The following is a 16607-nucleotide window of genomic DNA, read 5'->3' as shown; positions in this document are numbered from 1 at the left end:
TTGGTCTTCACAACCTCCTCTGGCAAGAAAATCTGCAGGTTGACTGTGACTTGTGAGAAGAGGTACTTCTACTTGTTTTAGATCTGCTGCTGTTTAATTTCATTTGGTGACCCCTAGTTCTTGTGTTATGAGAAGGAGTAAATAACTCTTTTTATTTACTTCCTCCATATCTATCATGATTTTATAGATATCTATCAGAGACCTCTTGGACTTTTCAGCTTGGAAAAGAACTAAGTCTTATTAATCTCTCCCCATACAAAAGCTGTTCCATATCCCTAATCATAAAGAGGCAATATGATATTTTCTCCCTTATCATTTATCACTTTCTTAATATTTCCCAACATTGTTTGCTTTTTTGACTGCTGATGCACATTGAGTGAATGTTTCAAAGAACTAGTCACACTGACTCCAACATGTCTCTCTTGAATGGTGACAACTAATTTAGATCCCATCATCTTTGCATTTATCTATATTGAATTTTATTGGCCATTTTGTTGCCTAGTCACTCAATTTTGCGAGATCTTTTTGAACCTCTTCACAGTCTGCTCTGGATTTGGCTATCTTTAGTTTTGTGTCACTGGTAAATTTAAATACATTCCTGTTTACCTTTTTTTTCCAGATAATTTATAAATATGTTGAAAAAGTACTAGGCCCAGTATAGGTATCTGGGGGACAACACTGTTTACCTCTCTCTATTCTGAGAACTAATAATTGATTCCTACCCTTTGTTTCCTATCTTTTAACCTGTTAAAGATCCACAAGAAAACCTCTCATCCCATGACAGTTAACTTAAGACCCTTTGGTGAAGGAACTTGTCAAAAGCTTTCTTCGAATCCATGTACACTATATCCACTGGATGCCCCTTCTCCACATGCTTGTTGACTCCCTTGAAGAATTCTAGTAGATTAGTGAGGAATGATTTCCCTTTACAGAAACCATGATAACTGCCCCTCAACAAATCATGTTCATCTATATGCCTGGTACTGAAGTAAGGCTTAATAACCTGCAATTGCTGGGATCATGTAGAGCCTTTTTAAAAAACTGGTATCACATTAGCTATCTTCAGTTCAGTATTTCTCCAGGAAAGCTACTTCATTTGAATCAAGTATGACCTATAACTCTCTGGAGCATTGCAGTGGGAGGAGCACTTATAGGCCTCCAGCAGTGGGACAGCTTGGCATTATACCAATATAACACACAATGCTTTCAATGGTGCTGGGGGAAGTGAGGTAAGAGTGGCCTTTCACTCACAAAATATGTAGCCTGAAGACCCTCCAATAGGATATACTGGTGGTCAGGGAGACAGGGCCATTATTGCACACATCCGACAATGCCAGGGACTTGAAATGTCAGGTGCAGCCAAACGTATTATGACTGACTGCTATGCAGACAATTTAGGTTGGGGTGAAGGACTTCCTTGCCACTTTAATATGCATACTCTGGGCCTGCCATAATTTGGCCCTAAGTGAATCAGTTCTGTCTAGTGGTGTGATGCGGTGTATTATGGTGGTTTCTGCCTCATACTACGTCTTTAATTAAAGAGGGGGTATGCAAATAGTAACAAATTTCACAGCAATTGTACATTGAAATGTCAAAAAATGCAAAGATCTGAAATGTCTTTACATTTTTTAATTGCCAGAAACTTCGTTTTCAAGCTAGTTAAATTATTTTGGTTTTATCTTCCCCATCAAAATATTTATTTTCCATGAAATTTTTCAGGGAATCAAGTTTGCATTAAAAACTTCATTTAAGAAACATAAAAAATTGGAAATTTTCAACCTGCTCTAACTTCAGTCTCCACTACTACCTGGAACATTTACATTCAACTTATTGTAAACTTTAAAAAACTTGTGCCCAGAGTCTCAAACACATTTAAGTGACTAATTCATGTTGATTTCGATGGGGGGTAAATACCTAAATATCTTTGAAGATCTGGGACACTGTGACTAAGAAATACTTATTCATAGGAACTAGTGCTGGATTAAACAACAATGTCTGAGTCCTGTGGTCTCCTGTCCTGTGGGCCAGTCAGAATATTTCAGAATCCCTCAAACTGACTGTCTGGCACAGGACAGAAAAGTCACTGTAGTTTATCTTCAGCTTCCTCTTTAGTGATAAGTATAATTTAGCTATTTCATTTTTCTCTGTAGATATGGTGCTGCAGGGCATTAGTGTATTTGCTGCCAATATTTGTGATTTTTATTTTTTTTTTAAATCTAAGCCATGCAAAATGCAACCTGACAATACAGAGATGAGTGTCTAGTAAATAACTAATAGAATACTAATAGTCATAGTAAAACCAGAGTCATGTGGTACAAAAAGTAGGTTTTGCCGTAGTATTATATTTTAAAGACTGGTCCCTCAAAAGCGTAGAATGTAGAACTTCTTTCCTCGTAGTTCTGTTTGTTCATCCTACAGCTACAACTCTATTGTGGCCCATTCATTTATCTGTACCGATGTTTGCTGTCCCACGCTCCTGTAATGGTAAACTGGGAGAAAATAAAACAGACTATTTCAGTCCAGTTCTTGGTTGTCAGCTCAGTGAAAGAGTGGCCTTTTGTGGGAGAGAATGCAATTGTTTTGGTTGTTCTTTGTAGGTTTTTTACAGGTTTCATGATGCCATCAAGCTATACATTAACTTAGTTATATACCTCAATGGACTACATCAAATCATCACTGTAGCTTGATTAGCATAGATGGATTTTGAATAATTTTTCCTAATTCAAAGATACATGTCATTGCACTGCTTTGGCTACAACTATGAGATTTTTTTATCTGGACAGTGCTAATAGTCCATCAACAAAGACAATGAATTATGGAAAAAACTTGTTTTCACCAGGGAACATTTTAGTCAGATTATGAGTAATGATTAGCATGACTTATCAGGAGCATGCAGAAGCTTGTGACCAGGTCAAATGACACTGAACTCCATTTTGGTATCTGTACAGGCTAGGAACCTGGCTTGGTACAAAGGGGTTCCTGCCCTTTGGAAAAACTACATGGGGGAAGTGACATCACGACTAGGCCTCACTCCTTTACAAGGCAAGACCTGGAAACACCAGAGAAGAAAGAGTGGGTCTGTGCCTGCACTGAGAGAGAAGGCCAAATTTATTAGGGTCAACTTTTTAGTAACCAGTTTTGTAAAGTGGAAGGTGCATGTTCCCATTGTGTGCAATAATTTGACATATTTTGAAGTAGCACATCCCTAGTCGGGTGGGTACTGTTGACTTTGAGAATAATGAACCATAGTAGCTATCTCATAGTGCCTGCACCCCTTTTCATTCTGGGTTATGCTTTCAGTGCATGTTGTCAACGTCCCATAATGCACTAATCTTCTCCTTTCCCCTGCTTGAGAGCCATGGCAAACAATCTTTTCCACATCCTTTTCCCCCTTGGTTATGCATGTAGATGCCATAGCAGCATAAGTATGGAACCCATCATGGATCCCACTGAGCATCAAAATGTTATAATGATATTAACATGGTGTGCCTAATGCTGGGGTATGTCCAGAACATATCTAGGGTCTGATGGAATGAGGAAGAATTGTGGGAGGTCATGCAAGGCACTTGCCTTGAATGACTGGCAAATGCTACCAGCATTCAGTTCTCTGAAAAAGTAGAGCACTAGTTCTGGTGCTGACAAGCACATACTGGTGCAACACATACTGGTGCATCTGACAAGCACATATTGGTGCGACAGCATAGTTATGCAGATATTGGATGATGAGTACTCGCTGCAAAAGTTTTGCTTGTGTAAGACTATTTTCATGGAAGTTTGCCAATTGCTTTCCCATACTCTGAAGTGTAAGAATACCAGAATGATATTTGCTCTTAAAGTGGAGAAGTGTGTGGCAATTGCTCTGTTGAAGCTTGCAATGCCAGGCAGCTACCAGTCAGTTGGGAATCAGTTCGGAGGGGGGAAATCTACAGTGGGGGCTGGGCTGTTGTGATCCAAGTAGCCAAGGCAATCAATACCCTTCTGCTATGAAGGACAGTGACTCTGGGAAACAGGACATAGCAGAGGTCTTCACTGCAATGTGGGTTCCCTAACTGTGGTGGGGCGATAGATGGAACACGCATCCCCATCTTGGCACCAAGCCACCTTGCCAACGAGTACATACAATTCAAGTAATTCTTCTTGATGGTGCTGCAGGCACTGGTGGATCACAAAGGCCATTTTACTGACATCAGTGTGGGATGGTCAGGAAAGGTGCATGACATGTGCATGTTTACAAACTCCTGCCTCTTCAGCAAGTTGGAACTTTTTTCCCAGACCAGAAAATTACCATCAGAGACATTGAAATGCCAATAGTGATCCTTGGCAACCCAGCCTACCCTTTGCTCACATGGCTCATGAAGCCATACATAAGCAGCCTGGACCACAGTAAGGAGCAGTTCAACTACAGGCTGAGCAAGTGCAGAACAGTGGTAAATGTCCTTTTGGGCATTTAAAGGGAAGATTTTGTAGTTTACTGACTAGGTTAGACCTCAGTGAATGAAACATTACTATTGTAGTGGCAGCCTGCTGTGTGCTCCATAATATTTGTGAGAGTAAAGGGAAAGTTATGTCAGGGGATTCAAGGCACAGTGCCTAGCCACGGATTTTGAGCAGCCAGACATCAGAGTAAAATGGAGAGCACAATGAGGGGCAGTGCAAATCAGAGAGTCTTTGAAGGACAGCTTTATGAATGGCTAGTTTTGAAAGTCATACATGTTGTTCTCAATGAAGTGTCCCTGAATTCAGTGTGCTTGACTGTAACCCCCCGATTTGTGTAAGGAAGCTAAATCCTGCTTCTGTCATCAGTCAGGGTGAGATATTGCTGATTCACATCCTATCTAGTCTATGTAAGTCTTATTTTGCAAGTTTGTTTAATTTCCTATATAACCAGCTTTTTCTGTTTATCACTGATAATTGCTTAAAATCCATCTTTCTGTAGTTCAAAAACCCATTTTATGTTTTATCTTAACCACTGTGTTTTGGCATCAAGTATTAGGAAGTCTTAGGGAGTGGATTAATTGAGCTTGCATACTAGAGATCCCTGTGCAGCGCAAGTCGGTATAATTCTGGGTTCGGACTCCAGAGGGGTGCAAGGCTGGGGAGCTGGGGAATAGGCTGGTGCTTCTACTGGTCCACGAGTGGTTTAGGTAAAGCAGTCAGGTGATTCTCTTGGATGTTTGGCACCATCTGCTGTCATGTTGGGTGGTAACAGGGCCCAAAGAGGGCTGGCTGTAAGTCACTGGCAGAGCAAAGGAAGAAGCTAGATGAATTGTCAGGGTGCACAGAGCTTTCAACAGGTCTCAGATTGTACTGCGGGAGGGTACCTCTCACACCCAGGTCAGCTGGCATGGGTTAGACATGGGTTTTTAAATGTAGTGAAGATGTACCGTAAGCCCTTGAAACTGACAGCAAGTATCCTTCTCCAGTCTGAAGGCCAGCGTGTGGCATTATGATGGACATTGATCAGTGTTGTCTTTTATTTTTCCATTGGTGTAGTCATTTTCCCTCATTTGTTTAATATCATCCTACTCTGGAACCAGTTCTGCAACATATGCTCATTACTGAGCTCAATGGGACTGTCATTTGCATAAGTAGTACTATTTGGTATGACTCAGTGGAAGTAGGTTGAAGAATCAAGCCTCCTATAGGTAATCTTTCTAAAAAGGAATCCTTCTTTGTTAAGAATAATACTGATGCCTGTTTACGATATTACAGAATGTGAAGTGATGGAGTTAGTCTGTATTCACTCTATAACAATGAATGATACATTCTCAGATCTGTGATTTTTTTTTTTAATGGACAGTTGTCTGTGTGCAATATAAAGCTACTGAGAAGAGCACCTGGCATTTTAAATTTCTTGAGGTCATTAGACATAAGATGAGCTTTTCACTGTCATTTTTAAAAGCCAGTTACTGGCAAAATTTGGTCAACTATAGTCTGTTTTAGAATAATTAGATATGCCTAATGAAAGAAGACAAGAATTTGCCATATCAGTAGTCAATCTGTAAATTGGATTTTCTCCAGTTCGCAAATCAGCTGTTAATTTAAACAAGAGGATAATCCCTTTTGGGGAACTAACAAAATAAGGGAAAACAGCTCTTAAAAAAAGTCCATTCCCCAGAAAGTTTCAAAGGCATCTCTCTCTTGTTTGTAAATGAGGAAAGAATCATTTCAGGGAAGTAACATCTATGACACTCCACTTCTTTCCCAATTATCCAGAGAATGATGGTGCAAACTAGATGGTGGCAAAAAGTTCATTATTAAATTAAATTAATGGAAAAATATTTGTTTATGGTGATAAGGTAATGAAACATAACTGGGATTATAGGAACCTGGCTAATTCCAACTTGGTTCATTAATCCCAAGAACCTAATGAGTATATGCTTCTGCTATTCATGGTGCTAACCTCCTGTATGAGTTATGGTCCTGTAAAGAGTCAGAAAAGGTATTTTACATATAAACAGACTCAGAAACATGATTGTGAGTGGCTTCTTTTTGTTTTGTTTTTGTGAATCAGATCTGAGAGAAATGTGAAGCCTCAGTAACTCGGGGAGTGCCTGTACTTCACTCCCCCCCCCCCCCCAAGAAGTTAGTTATTGCACTCACAAAACAAAAGGACAAAAATCCGAACACCCGGCTTTTCTTATTTACTGCACTTATCTTCCAGCTGTTGAGCTTGATGTACTGTGGCCATTACTGTTTCAGAGCAGTCCTATCATCAATGCAATACTAGTAGCTTCTTTAGATGCATCACTACTCATGATTTTAATACTTTGGAGCAAAATCTTCTCATCTGTTGGAATGTTTTATTTTGTATATCACTACTTGTTGCTGCCAGGGTTATGCAACTTGAATTCCATTAAAACATCAAATGCAGATTCTTCTTCCATTTTAGAATTTTTCCCTTCTGGTTCCTCTATTCTCCCAGTTGCTTCAGGGAGCTTTATGCTCAAAAATTAAAGTCTGGATCTATTTTCATTATGGAAGGATTTGTAAATTCTATCTAGGCACTTCTCATTTCACATTTGCATTTGTCATCCTTTAAGCTAATTTTCAATGCAGCAAAGCTATTTTAAAATATTGTTTGAAGCTCTCCACTGAACTCTTCTTAATACCATGGTTATGTTTTTCAAGTGATCTTTTCTTCAGTCCCGGAGGTGTCCTGCGTTGGTCGTCAGAGTACACTAGGTGATAAAAACTAGAGACGTTTGTAACTTTTTTTTCTATGCATGAATATATCTTACAAAACTCCCAGTATTGTGACTTCATCTCTTGCATTAAAGAAAGAGTACTGTACTTTTCTATTAAGAAATAAAATAAAACTTTCACAAGGGGAAATTAAAAAGGGATATTTGGGAGCACTCCTAGTCTCTCACACCTATGTAGTCATTAAGCAAAAAGCCCATTAGCGATTTGAGTTTTTACTTTAAAAAATCTTCATCAAATTATAACCTTGAAGTTGTAAACATATGTTTGAGTAATTATTCTGACTTTATATCAGAAAGCCCGCCTATGCCAGTGCAGAGAGATTTTAATTTAGCATTCCCTCCAGAGCTATGGAGGGTAAGGTTGATGATTGAGGGCAAGGTGACTTGGCTTCAAGGTCTATCTTTATTTGCATGAACGGGTAACTGTAAAGCACAGAAAATATCTTTAAGTAAATACTGTCTGTCACTGACAGGGATCTAAATGGAATTATAGTGGCATGAAACCCTCTTTTGCTAATACAGATTTTTTTCTCTCTGGGAAATATTTTGTCCCTCCCACCTCCATCATAAATCATCAAAAAAAAGTTTGAGAACAAAACCAGTATTACCAAAGAGCAACCAGGAAACGTTATTATAGACAATTAACCCCTCCCTGAATTTTAATGCTTCTGAAACATGCCAGATTGAATCCACTCAATTTAAGGCCAGATTTGAAAGTGTTCTGAATCTTTCTGTAAACTTTGGTCTCTGAGTCTGACCATTACTCCTTCATTTCAGTGAGAGCAGTGGGCATTGAGCACTTCTGATAATCATATCCCAGAAACTCAAAAATCAGTGGCCTCTTTTGACAAAGGGCTATAAGTGACTTATTCAAGGACACACAGAAAGTCTGGGACTCAACTAGGAATATAACTCCAATCTTTTGACTTCTAGTCCTGTGCTTTCACCACAAGACCCTCCCCAGCAAAACCTTTTAGGTTATTTGTCTTATAGAGGTGTTTTCACGTGCAAAAGGCTGGATGGCAGTAAGAGGACTAAACTCTTCTGAAACAGATTTTTACAGACTGAAATGAAGTACCATGCTGGTTGTCATAATCAATCAGATTTATTCTGCATCTTCTTTAGTGTGTTCCCTTTCAATCTTCAGAAAAAACGTAAACATACCACAATAAATATTCTAATTCCATCACACTAGATTATTAATATTATTATTATTTACACATCATTTTTAATAACTGGTGATTTTTAGTTTATTCTCTAAATTGCTGGAGTTATACACCAGATGCCTTAATTATAATTTAAAGACACTCTCTTACACCATTTTATTCTAAAATTTCTCTCAATCCTTCTTTTCTTAGCCTTGTTCCCCTACCACATTAACTGTGGGGCACACAAGCAGAGAAATTTTAATGAAACATCAGACATCAAAAAGACTTGGAGTTCTTTATAAAATCTTAATAACTTTATTTGATGAACTGTAATAACACATTTTTTGATTTTTTTTATGACTTTGTGTTTCACTGAGGACATACTCTACATGTGGTAATATGAAAGACCTGTTGTTGTGAGGGAATATTGTTAAATGTTTGATGCTGTTTCATTCTAAACTTTTATGGTGAAGAGCTTTTCTATTGAGTTGTTTCCCAAGATATGAAGCGTCTCAAATTGCTTCTCTCATATCAATACTTCATCTGTTGCAGTGTTTTTATTTTTTCTGATATTTTTAAAAGAAAACATTTGTTTGTAGAGGACATAAAGGCATAATTTTAAAAAAGAACTAAAAAGCTCTGCCAATTGGCATGGCTAGAACAAAGATTATTGGAAAGTTATTGTAAACTTTCTTTTATTGTAAACCTATTGTACTGAAAGATAATATATGGGTAAGATTAGATGAGAAACAATCAAATGAAGAGGCTCTTTTGCCACTAGTTTGGTTAATGCCGATCTGGTGGATTATGATGCATGCATAAGGAGCCACTGAAATGAACAGGGATTATATACTACATTACAAATTGAACAGTGATATATGTAGGTGGAAACTCAACCAAGGCTTTCGCCATGTTTAGGGACATGTTAAAAGAATTCTGCCACTTCAAAATTGTATTTGTAGCTATTGCAAGGGACACTGGCTGGGTCTCCTGATGCACTTGCATCTGCATTATATATGAGCTTTTTGTGCTCACTGAGTTATCCTATTTGCACATATTATTAACAATAACTGAAATTTCACTGAATCCTTTGTACTGCTGCACTTATTAACAAGAGAGATGCTGTTTCAGGAATTAAGTATCCAGTATTATAATTTGCTTTTATTTTATGTAATATACCTCTGCGCAGAATTGCTGGAGAACTGTTTGTGTTTGACTTCTTTATCCTTATTTTTCCAGAAGCTTATGGTTAAAATAGAGCTTTAGGTATAGTTCCATGAGAAGTGCAACACAAATTCTATGTTAAGTTTGATTGTTTTTACAATTGGGTCATGTGTATGACATAGATGCCAATGTGTGTAGTGGGTTTTGTCTTTTACAATACATTTGTTTAAATCTGAAATCAATACCATTGATTTAAATACCTAATGAATGTTCATATTGTAAGCAAGAGTTAGAGCAAACTGTGATGCATAATGCATGTGCATAAGAATGTTTTAAAGTGAAAGGGTGGATTAGACAAGCAAGAAAATCTAATCTTTAAATACTGGTATCCTTATTCATATTGAATAGTACCTCACTATAAAAACAAAACATCGAAGTCATGGGAAAATTCGTTGTATCGGGTGCTATTTAAAGTTAGTTGGAATATCAGATTCTGATACTTAGGTTAAGGATACATTATTCTTTATTACCGAAAGGCGAGGTGTTACATATGAGCTGCGCTTGGCCTCTTCTCTTTATTGTCTGGCACAGAGTAGACATGTTAGTCCCCCTCTAATTTTTCAAACACACATAAAGATACACATATCCTATTATGAACAACCCTTCCTCTCCCTAGACCTAGCAACTATTGCTTAGATTTTTTTCAAGGAGATTAAGGGAACTAAGTGCCCATTGAAGTCAATGGAAAATGGATATCTAACTTCCCTAGACCCTCAAAAATATCAGGATTCTTTGGGGGGTGGAGGATTGGTTAATAATGGTGTGTGTATGTGTGTGTGTGTGTTTGAAACGTTAGAGAAGGAATAACCTGTCTTCACCTTGCCAGCCAATAAAGAGAAGGGGCCAAGAACAGCTAATATGTAACACCGTGGCTTTCAATGAAGTTAAACCAGGGAGAAGCATTTTGCTTTCATGTAAAGATGTATTTATAAGAAATGTGAGAACACACATTTCCAGACATCAGAGAACAACATACTGATGAATATCAGCAATGACCTACAGCTCTTACACAAGCAGCCCCTTATTGACTGGGGAGAAGAATTCAGGATCAGGCCCATAAGTAGTTGTCAAATCACAATATTCTTCTGGGCCTTGGGTCAATTTTCAGAATCATTCTACAAAACCCATGCCAACTAAGAATTAGATATCACTATTGGATACACATTTCATCTTGAAGTTCAATGTATAGGAAAAGTTGTTTTAAACTCATTACTGTCTAATATAACTTCCAAAGTATTGGGATAAAAAAGTCCGGTATTCTCCTTTCTATCAAGTTTAGGGCTCTGCTCAAAGGTATGGCAAAACAACTCTTATGATGAGATGTTTGTTGATCTTTGACTTTCCACTCCACTGAAGCCAGTCAGTAAAACCCTTAGGACATACATGTTGCTCTCACTCATTTCTTGGCTTCAAGGACGATCATTATGTAGAAGATATACTGAACTAATTTTTTCAGAAATATTCAAAAATTCTGTGAGTAAGCTTATTTGACTAGGGGAAGAGAGTGCAAAATCACTGAACAGCTGCATTACAGAATGACAGCTGAACGAAGCCAAAATCACTAGCTATGTAACATGGCATATGCAGAAAGGAGAAGTCATAGCACAATCCAAGATGATTTTTTTTTTATTCCCAGCTCTATCACTAACTCACTGTGTGGGCCTTGAATAAAAGTTAGTTAGGGCCAAATTTTCAAAAGCACTTAACTGAGAAGTGACTTAAATACATTTGAAAATAGAACCTAAGTTCCTAAGTCATTTTGGCCCAGATTTGTAAAATTAATCAGGCATTGCTCCACAGAGCATTGCAGCATTTGACTGTCAATGGGATTTTGGCTCCTCAGAGCCTGAATCCCTTTTGAAAACAAGACTTGGACTCCTAAATCAGTAAGGCAAAGCTAAGTGCTACAATGCCTAAATAGCTTTAAAAAATCTGGGTCATAGGCACTTGTGAAAATTTAACCCTTCACCTCTGTTCCTTGTTTGTAAAATGCAGATATGCCCACTTTTGCGGAACATGCAGGTGATGGAAGTGACACCTAAATAAAGTAAAAGATTCAATTGCCGTTATAAGTAGATATATACTTAACTAGCCAAAACTTTAATATGAATTTATATAACTGCTATGTATAATGGTTTCCATTGATATTTTTACCTTGTTGCCTTTGAAAGTGGGTGTTTGACATTTGGGTTCATTGCTCTGTCAGCAGCTCTTGTCAGGCCAAACTAACTCACACATTGATGTTATGATATCGATTCCAAAGCAGATATGCAATATATCAGTTGAAATGTAATGGCACATAAGTGATTAATACAATCACAAAAAGTATTAACACTATAAGGAATTATAGATACTCATTGATATTAGACTTTACAGTCTGTGTCCAAACAAAGGGAGAAACAAGTCTTTCCCAGTTAGGAGGGAAAATTACAGTGAATCTTTTCCTTACCCCTCTCCCACTGGTGACTAAATGCTTCCTGAGTTTGTCTCTGGTGAAACAGAACCCTGCAGGGACTGTCTAGATCTCATCACTGGCATGTGTTCCTTATGGACAGGCAAACTATCTTTCCTTGGCATTCTTTCCTGATGTGAGGGGAGTAATCTGAATTTCAGTTGGATATTATGAGATGGACTCTTTCTCTAAGGAAAGGTGCCTAAGATTTGAGTTGATTAATAAAACTGTACACAGTACAGAATATGACCCTGAATTATATGTAAGAGTCCTATCTATAGCTTACCTAGTCACATAGGGTCAGTGCCTTATTTCAGAAGTTATGCTGATTAGTTAACTTAACAAGGGAAATGCAGGACACTTTGCTACTGCTGTCTAAGTAGCCAAGACCAACATTGATGATGATTTTCAAAAAGCTTATATGGCACAGGAGTGAGAATCTATGTCCCTCGTAGTTTTAATGCATTTCTCCTTACAACACCCTCATGAACGCCCCCATTTTACAGCTGTAGAACTGAAGAATTTCATCAAGGATCTAGTATCAGAGGGGTAGCCGTGTTAGTCTGAATCTGCAAAAGCGACGAGGAGTCCTGTGGCACCTTATAGACTAACTGAAGTGTAGGAGCATAAGCTTTCGTGGGCAAAGACCCACTTCGTCAGATGCATCTGACGAAGTGGGTCTTTGCCCACGAAAGCTTATGCTCCTACACTTCAGTTAGTCTATAAGGTGCCACAGGACTCCTCGTCGCTTTTATCAAGGATCTAGAGCTTTTACACAAGCAGCCCCTCATTGCTAACTGACATATGTAGTCTTCTAAAAGCTTTTTTTAATGGTGGATTTCTTATGGAAAGAGGCATGGAGGATGTATGTCTTAAGAAGCAGTTTGAACAAAGAGAACTTTGAGAATCCAGTAGGTCTTAGTCATATCAAGTATAATTTGTAACTGCTGTTAAAAACTCAGCCTTTTCCTATCCATGTCTCTCACATATAGGTACCCCATAATGCCACAGTAACAACTATGCAGTAAAATGAAACCATCACTACACTCTTGGATGAACTCACGCAGCAAAATAAGACAAACACACCCTATAAAATGATCTCCATATTCATCCTCAGAGGAAATCTGTACCACACCTTCAAAAATGAGAATGGGAGCCTACATTTATATCTTTGCTAGACGCTAAACATTGGCTAAAAGTGGTGTGGGCCAGCCACTGCTTCCCACAGCTGCCATTGGCCGGGAACAGCAAACAGTGACCAACAAGAGCTGTGAGTGGCCATACCTGTGGATATGTAGGTAAATAAAGCATCTAGCGGCCCATCAGGAACTGATTCAGGCAAACTGTGTCTGGCCCGTAGGCCACTTGTTGTCTAGCTCTGGAATAGACCATAACTAGAATATTGCTATAGTTTTGGCTTCTGTTGGGAACAGGATTCATTGCAGCCTATAAGCTACCAAGAAAATATTGCTGGTATTTCAAGTTTTCAGAGGTGGCATTAGCTATGGTGACCACGTAGCAGGCAGGAACACTAACATGTTTAGTATACTGCTCATACAGTAAAGGAATTAAATCCAGTGACCTCACTGGTGCAGTGGAGTATGAAGTAGTCCTGTAAACCAAACAACCTGTGTTCTGCTGGTACAAAGATAACAGAGTTTGTGGGGTTTCAGCGATGAATTGGATTTGCTATCAAATTTAAATTTTGAAGGTGGGTGGGGGTATGTAACTTGCATTTTTGCTTATCAGTAGCTAGCTGAAAAAAAATTCTCCAAGTTTGTATGGACTTTGGCTGAAGCGGAAAAAGCATATTTTCCCTGTCTCTCCTGAAGCATCACTCCCCATTTTGGGAACTTCATTTATATGCACATCATATGCAATCTGACTGACTTCTACTGTACCTTTCAACAGATCCAATCAGATACCCATATGCATGTAAATGAGGCTCCCAGAGCCATGCTCTCAGCACTGAGCAAGAAGAGTTAAAGAGGAGCCTCTTCTTAAAATTTGTTACAGTGACAATCTCATGCTAGAAAACACAATAAAGCTCCCCCTTTTCTTCCTTGCCACTGTGAATGCCAGGAGAATGCCCTATAACACACTTTTCCAGACGGAGGTAATTTATTTAAACATGGATTATTTGAAAAATGGGAAGGGATACAGGGCTTGATTTTTAATCCCTGCTAACACAGAGAAAAGAATGCTCGTGTCACAACTCAGTGAGTGTAAAAATTAAAAAAGGCTGAGACTATTGTTTGAAAGCTGGCAAAATAATTAAAATTATTATGGAATAATCACATATCACACAACAACCTCCCACTCTTATGCGCAACAACCAAAACAGCTCCTTCAAAGCAGGCCCAAGGGCAGAGGTTCAGTATATCATTCAAAGACCATCTGTCATTCAATTCCTGTAGCCTCCTTCTACTATTCTAGGGGCAGGCAGAAATTTAGTCCTGGCATTTCCTTTCCCATTTGCTAACAAACAGCAGTGATGGCAGATAAATATGGCAAACAATAGGTGTTTGTAATGAACTGGAAAGGGATATGGATTTTTGGAACCAGTACCAAGAAGTTCCTGGTCCTGTGCTAGGCTCCAGGGATTCCCAATGCCTGGTTCTGCCATGTGGCTTCACAGACAGACATCTGCAAGCTGGGCTTCATTTTCAAGAATACAGCCAACCTGCTAAGGGGCTGATTTAAATAAGATCAAATGTTTAAAAAAAGAGAAGAAAAAAAGACTGATGGCTAATTTCATTCCAGGAAAGGATAAAGAGCAACACAGTAGGTTCAGTGCTACACAGTACAAACAATGCAAGGAGCACACGTCCTAATAATAATCTCCATTTTTATTCTGTGTGTTTCTAATTTTCTATTTTCTATTTTTCTCTATAAGCACGAACAGCAATGGATCCAGCTTTTATGCTGTGCTTTGCAAACTCAATCCTGATAATTACTGTGTGTCAGTGCTCCTTTTACCTCCAATTTTACACTCCAGACAATAAATAAAGTGTGATTATGTGGCTGCAGAGGCAGAGTGAAAGATGAATGACAGAATTATTAGATGAAGGTTGAATAAATATAGGCTTTTTTCCACAATTTAACTGTAACTGAAATTCTTAGGCTATCCTTTCCAAATCATTAGTGATCTAGAATGCTTTTATAGCTCTGTTAGTTTGGAAAAGAAAGGCTGGTTTTGTGGAAGTACTCATACTCATCCTGCTGGTATTTGATGTTATAGATAATCAAATACTCATGTTCTGCCTCCAAGAAGTCCTGAAATGAGTCACATCCTTCCTTTTGGACCAAACTGAAAAAGTCATTATGCAAATGATTCTGGTCATTTCACCCTTTTTGTCCAAAGCTGTGGTCCTCTCTCTCTTGTTACCCAGCATCTACCTGAAGATGTTAGGGGAGCTGGTGCCACCAATATATATACAGCAGTTGGCTAAAAGCTGAGCGTAAGTAAGACTAAAATGATGCTGATCAGAAGAGGGAAGTTCTTTGAAGAACTTGCCTTCTCTATAACTACTCTCACTATCTGAGGACATAAAGCCTGAGATTGTTAGAATATGTCCTTGAAATCTTTTTGGACTCTTTCCAATACTACCAGATGCTCAAATAACCATAGTTACAAAAAATAGTTCACTTTCCTTTTGAAAGTTTTCAGAAAGAAAGTTTTCAGCTCGTCAGACCAGGCCATGCTGATCCTAGACATTCTTGACTTCTAAGTCTGACCATTGCAACTCTTTATACTTTGGTACCCTGAAAAATTCCAATAGCCTATCTGTTCTACAGTGCAGGTCACCATGAGTGCATCATCCCAGAGCTTCACTCTTTGCACTGACTCCACATTACAGTTAAATAAGTTATAGTTATATAGTTATAAAGTCTCAGAGGGGTAGCTATGTTAGTCTGCAACTTTAAAAAAAACAAGTAGTTGTGTGACACCTTACAGACTAACAAAAATATATAGTAACATGAGTTTTCGTGAGTAAAACCCACTTCATCAGATGAGATAGAATGGAAACAACAGAAACCAAGATCTATATAGCAGCAAAAGAAGAACCTGTCAATTATAGGACTTGTGTTAATGAGGCTTATTAAGTGGGTTGGTTGTGTCCCATTCATAGCTTTTGATGTGAAAATGCAGATGTTAAAGGCATGGGAAACTGACTTTGTAATGCGTCAACCAGTTAATGTCTTTATTCAAGCCCAAGGTAACAGTATCAAATCTGTAGATGAATTCCAGTTCTGCATTTTTTCTCTGTAATTGGGTGGTGACATTCCTTTTTAGAAGAATGGCTACTTTTAAATCCATGACTAAGTGACCAGGCATGTTAAAATGTTCCTCTACGGGTTTGTGTGTTACCATTTCTGATGTCTGATTTGTGTCCATTTTTCCTTTATCGCAGAAACTTTGGCCAATATACATAGCAGAGGCCATTGCTGGCACTTGATCACATTAGAGAATGTGCAGTTGTATGAGCCCTGGATGTTATGGCTTATGAGGTTAGGTCTTGTAATGTCACTTAGGGTATGTCTAGACTACAGGCTTTTGTCAACAGAAATCGGCGG

Source organism: Pelodiscus sinensis, chromosome 3 (assembly GCF_052426305.1).
Source record: "Pelodiscus sinensis isolate ZL-2025 chromosome 3, ASM5242630v1, whole genome shotgun sequence".
NCBI classification, from domain to species: domain Eukaryota; kingdom Metazoa; phylum Chordata; order Testudines; family Trionychidae; genus Pelodiscus; species Pelodiscus sinensis.
The sequence above is the reverse complement of the archived record's forward strand: the minus strand, read 5'-3'. Positions refer to the sequence as shown.